Source organism: Sceloporus occidentalis, unplaced genomic scaffold (assembly GCF_023333645.1).
Source record: "Sceloporus occidentalis isolate IW3139 unplaced genomic scaffold, rSceOcc1.0.p SCAF_7, whole genome shotgun sequence".
NCBI lineage: Eukaryota > Metazoa > Chordata > Lepidosauria > Squamata > Phrynosomatidae > Sceloporus > Sceloporus occidentalis.
This window is the reverse complement of record NW_028316987.1, coordinates 11,952,291-11,957,685: the sequence shown is the minus strand read 5'-3', so window position 1 is coordinate 11,957,685 and position 5,395 is coordinate 11,952,291.

Below are 5,395 nucleotides of genomic sequence, written 5' to 3'. Positions count from 1 at the left end.
AGAAGAAGAGCCCTCCCTGCAGCCCATCTGCCTTGGTCCAGGCCTCAGAGGGAGAGAAGACCTGCTGGACCCGATCCCCTTCCCCACCACCATTCCCTTCTCCTTTTGTGTCATGTCTTTTTAGATTGTAAGCCTGAGGACAAGGAACCATCTAAATGGAGGAGCAAGGGGCAATGGGAAGCAGAGAAAGAGACCCACATTTTGTATCCTCTTCTCCAGTCCCCACCCATTCTAAAGGAGAAGGTTTTGGTGGCTCAAAGGCTCCTGAGTTGGTGTTTTGGCTGTGTATGTGCCTTTATGTTACCTATTGACTTATGGCAACACCATGAGTTTTGTAGGGTGTGTTGTTGTTGTTTTTTGCTGTAACCCCTTGTTTGCTATATAGAAAACCCATTTTCTGTGCAGATTTTGCACCCCATAGTCTGCAGACAAATTATTCTGTAACATTTTGGGATGTTCAAATGCCAGGAGAAACCTGTGTGAACTTCTCATTGGTCATTGCTCTTCCTCATGGGATTTCCCAGTGGTCAAGAAGCATATTTTAAAATCTTGTAATGAATAATTAGGAATATTCTTTCCATTCTTAATATGGGCTGATTAAACAGTATTTTTCTTCATATGGGTGGAAGAGCTCCACTTGTTGAAAGTTGTTGGTGCCTTCAAGTTGTTTCTGACTTATGCCAACCCTAAGGCAAACCCATCGTGGGATTTTTTTGGCAAGGTTTGTCCAGAGGAGATGGGGAGATGGGCTGGGGAGATCTGCTTCTGTCAGCCAGGTTTCACACGACCAATATTGATTCAGTTGAAGGGGCTGGATTGAGACATTGGCTGGAAATCTCAGGTGTTATGGCAGTGTAATGCCTGGATACACTGATGTTTGTACTGTTCAGACCCTTGTCAAAGGAAATATCTCACGCACCCTTATGCATGCTGCTTTTCCCATTTGCCCACAGCACAACAGCACACAGACACAGCTCTGACCATCCTACAACCAGAATGGCCAGCAAAACAACCCTAGAATAGCCTCTAGCAACTGGAAGCCATCAGCCACATGCTGCCATACACCTTAATTAGAATCCTGTCAATCATACTTAGATCAATTGGAATTAATTGAATTGAATCTTATGGTTTCTCCTACCTGGACAAGAACCACTGAATCAATGAGATTGACCTATATGTTGACTCACCAGTTAACAGTTGATTCAATGGGTCTGATCTAGCTGGAATTAACTGATAGGAATTACATCACATAGCCATGACTAGTTCCATATTTTTCCTGATGGTTTGGTTCTAGGTATGATTAAATCTTGAATCAACCCTATGTCTATATTGCATTGCATGTGTATTGTCCTCTGGGGAATGGTTCCCATCCACTCCTTGTTCTGCTTGTGCAATGACAACACTCGCATAGTAAAACATGGTCTTCAATGATTTGATAGGTGTTTGGGGTTCTGGAGATTTTTTTGAGGGGGGTATTCTTCTATCCACCACTGAATAGCCCTTTGAAGTATCGTGCTCAAAAGTATAGGACAAGTTTTCTGGCTTTTGGGGGGAATCCCTTCCTTTCTTCTCATATCACTGAGACCCTCAAATTATACTATGGATGTTCTGAAGGCTGCTTGGCTAATCATAGCCCTGCCCCTTTAAGGCAACCCAGCCAAATCTCAAGATACATCAGAACTTCTTTCAGAAGCAGGATTCACAAAGCAAACAAACACCAGCACCGCCCACTCCCAAAACAACCAGTTCTTCACCTCTAGGGTTCCAACCTTCATTCTTCCATCTTAATAATCTTGCAGCAATGAGGATGCTAGATTCAAGTGGTCTTATAACAATGGCTGCCTTTTATATTGTGTCTTGCAGAGGTCAGTTGCTATGGCATGTAGTGGCTCCCATGGAAATGGGGGTGGTGAACTGGCTTCTAGTTTATATACTACAGGAGCTGTCCCAGGTACTGAACTCTGCTGTCACAACACATTCAGCACCTTGGACAGCTACTTTCAAGTCAAGTTAATACTGTACTCTTTGTGCATTCACCCAACTGACATGGTATCCGCTAGTCACCACTGGCTGCTTGCAAAAAAGAGCTGGAGAAATGGCCCCAGAAGCCAATTCCACTTCTCAGCTCTTCAAGGTTTTTCAAGGGGGTAGCTGTGTTGGTCATACAGCAAAGTACAATAACATCCAAAATCCACAAAACATCAATACCTTTACTGGCTAACCAAATGTATAAAATACATGCAAGCTTTCTAAACTCAACTGGCTGCTCCATCAAATTAAGGTATTAACAATCAAACAGGATAAAGAAAGAAAATGATGATGTTGGAGATATATGCCTACATTTTATCAAGATGTTGTATAGGTGTTCTCAGATAAGATGGTGGTGATACCTATGTAGACTGAGGCCCCTTCTTCTCCTTGGTCATGTGGGGTTTGAGAGAAAAAGAGTAAACTAAGTCCATGAGCATTTAAAGTCAAGGTTGTTAGCCTTCACTGGTGCAACTGAGCACCTTGATTTCAGTATATGGTCTCTGTATTAATCCTGCTCTCATTGCAAGCCCCACTGAGATCCTTCCATCCCAGTCATCTGATGAAGATGACTCAGCCACCACAGTGTCACTGAGCTCTCTGTGTCTTTTGTGCTTTATTTGATCAAACAAGAAAATATGTAGCTATCAGATCATTCTGGCAGATTAAATAGCTGCATTTCAAAGTTAAAAAAGAATGACTAATTCCCATATTACATATTTTATCTGTCTGTCTGTCCATCTGTCTGTTCAGCTACCTAGCTACTTATGCCAATTCCCCATACTCAACAGTCCCAACATTCTGTTGCACTCCAATGTGAAAGAGATCACAGGATGGGGCTATGGAATAAAAAAAACTCAAAGCTGCTCATATTTTGCTCAGACTAGATCTTCAGAGGTTGGAGTCCTCAGAGAATCAGGATTAAGGATGAGAAAAGTCCCCTGGGGAAGTCTACAGTCTCCAAAGGCTTCTCTTCTCCAGGCTAAACACAACCAGCTCCCTAAGTCACTCCTCATAGGGACAAATCCACCTCATAGTTGCATTATCTGGCCCACATTTTACTAGTTTGCCAGAATATTGTGGAGGACTTTGCTGAAAGCCTTAATGACATCAAATTGAGGCTGTCATACTTTGGCAACATCATGAGAAGGCATGACTCATTAGAAAAGACAATAATGCTAGGAAGGGTGGAAGTAAGTAGAAAGCAAGGAAGACTGCAGGCTAGATGGATAGACTCAATTAGGGAGGTCACAAGTATGGATTTACAGGACCAAAGCAGAGCAGTGGGGAACAGGGCGGCTTGGAGAAGTCTCATCCATAGGATCACCATGAGTTAGAACCCGCTCAAGGGCAGTTAACAATAACCAAGGCTTTCCCTAAGTACACACTTCACTTTGGGACCTTTGATAGTAAACGGCTCCTGTGGATCTTGGAAGCATACAGATCAGTGGTGACAGGGGTTTCTGTGTCACTGGCGTGGTCAATCCATTCCAGGTATTATGCTGAGCTTTAAAGGAGAAATCCAAGCTGTGGAACCCAATAGTTTTGGCACTTTGGATTAATCTTTTCGAATTCAGATTAAAACCTGGAATGAAATCACTACCCTGCTGATCCTGGAGCCAGCAAATAACTCTGTTACAAACCCTTCCGCCATCCACATCCTGCTTGTCACAATCAAGGCCATTTTGCTGGATTACATCTTTACACTGAAACAGATTATTAATAAAGAGGCAACTATGCGCATTGTCCTGAGTGAGACTTAGAAAAAGTGTAGGATAAAAATATATTAAACACATTTATACATAAATAAAAAACTGCCACTTGCGTTCAAGATTGCCAGGCTGCGGTTGGAGAAAAACACTTACCAACATTGTGTAGTGTAGCTATTTTTTTAAAGGAATATAAAATCTATTGCCACTGCAGCAATTTCTCCCAATCCTTGGCTTTTCCGCTTTACAAGCTTCTAGCAGGCCTAAGCCATTCCTGGTTCCTGCTATGCTTTGCTTTGCCAATGAAGGGGCGGGTTGGGGGAAAGTCTGCAGGGATCAATTTCATCCCTGTTTGGAAACTCCCAACGGATAATAGCAGGGTGAGTAAATGCCGAGATGTACAGGACATAATAGGGTGTCATTAGCACATGTCTCAATACATCTTTTTTCTTTTCATGTAAAAACCTCCCATTAATCAAAGATTCCGAGCGCAGCTTCTTTTCTCTTCCTGCTCTTTAAACAAAAGTGATCCATTAATAAGCAAGTGCAGATCCTTGGATTTCCCAACCTGCCTGCCAGCAGCTAAAAGATCCAATGAAGTGAATAGGTTTTTTCGATGCAAACATTTTTTTTGCAGTCCAGGCTTTTTGGCCTGTGTGTGTGTGTGTGTGTGTGTAACATTTTACTGCCATTCACATTGCCACACAGAAACATAACTTGTTGGATGACAGCTCCCAGAGTCCCTTCAGTCACTTTTCAGTCAGAGTCCTGAATTTTAAGAACAGGATTCTGACTAGGTTCCATGGTAATGTTCCAACAGAATTACAGTTTGTGTACATTTTGGGGCATGATTCACCTAAAGTTCAACGTTGTCCAGGTCCATTCATTTCAAGGAGGAAAATTAGACATGGGGTTGGACTATACTGTGTTTAACGTAGCATCTGGCTTTTGGCTGTTCCCCCAGGGCCATTCAAGTAGGTAGAATTCAAGATATAACTTTGGTTGGTAGAATTCAAGATATTAGAACCAATATTTAGGGAGGTCTTGTAGCACCTTTGAGACTAACTAAAGAAAGAAGTTGGCAGAATGAGCTTTCATAGACTGAAGTCTACTTTCTCAGATACATCTGAGGAGGTAGACTTACGTCTATGAAAGCTCACCTGTAAATAAATAAATAAATAAATAAATAAACAAACAAGCAAGCATGCTAGCTAGGAAGCTCTTCTTGGTTTGCAAGTCACTGCTTTGAGGATACACACACACACGGTAAAATATTTTAAAAATTAAAGCCAGTTACTACTAGGGTTGCCAGGTCAGGACTATGTCAGATATTAAGATTTCAGACAGAAACCTGAGACCTAGAGATGCCCCCTACAGACATCCGGGCGGGCTATGGAGTTGAGACTGCCATGGTCGCCTTGGTTGATGATCTCCGTCTGGGCATGGACAGGGTAGCGTGTCCCTGTTAGTGCTCTTAGACATCTCAGCGGCTTTCAATACAATTGACCATGGTATCCTTCTGGAACGCCTGAGGGAGTTGGGTATCGGGGGCACTGCGCTCCAGTGGTTCCGTTCCTACCTCTCGGGTAGATTCCAGATGGTGCAGCTGGGCGACGTGTGCTCCGATAGGAGGGTGCTTACATCTGGTGTCCCTCAAG